We start from the raw sequence: 541 nt of genomic DNA, 5'->3' as shown, positions 1-541 counted from the left end.
TTAAATATGGAACACTTCACGAATTTGCTTGTCATCCTTGCGCAGGGGCCATGCTAATCTTCTCTGTATTGTTCCAATTTTAGTATATGTGCTGCCGAAGTGAGCACGAATGTTGAGCTTTAAGCCAACCTTTTCACTCTCCTCTTTCACTTTCTTCAGGAGGCTCTTTAGTTCTTCTTCACTTTCTGCCATAAGGTTGGTGTCATTTGCATATCTGAGGTTATTGATATTTCTCCCATCAATCTTAATTCCAGCTTGTGCTTCATCCAGCCCAGCTGGATGTACTCTGCATAGAAGTTAAATAAGCAGGGTGACAATATACAGCCTTGATGTACTCCTTTTCCTGTTTGGAATCAGTCTGTTGTTCCATGTCTAGTTCTAACTGTTGCTCCTGACCTACATAGAGGTTTCTCAAGAGGCAGGTCAGGTGGTCTGGTATTCCCATCTCTTTCAGAATTTTCCATAGTTTATTGTGATCCACACACTCAAAGGCTTTGGCATAGTCAATAAAGCAGAAGTAGATGTTTTTCTGGAACTCTCT

General features: G+C 41.2%; 1 non-coding gene across 1 annotated transcript; it reads right to left on the bottom strand.

Annotated features, from left to right (window-relative positions):
* On the bottom strand, nucleotides 1-107 carry LOC138985857 (U6 spliceosomal RNA). Its single transcript, XR_011462824.1, has one exon. It is a non-coding gene; the product is annotated as a U6 spliceosomal RNA (small nuclear RNA).
* Between the last annotated feature and the right edge of the window lie 434 nt (nucleotides 108-541).

The sequence above is a fragment of the Bos mutus genome, chromosome 26 (assembly GCF_027580195.1).
Source record: "Bos mutus isolate GX-2022 chromosome 26, NWIPB_WYAK_1.1, whole genome shotgun sequence".
Taxonomy (NCBI): Eukaryota; Metazoa; Chordata; class Mammalia; order Artiodactyla; family Bovidae; genus Bos; species Bos mutus.
The sequence above is the reverse complement of the archived record's forward strand: the minus strand, read 5'-3'. Positions and strand labels throughout refer to the sequence as shown.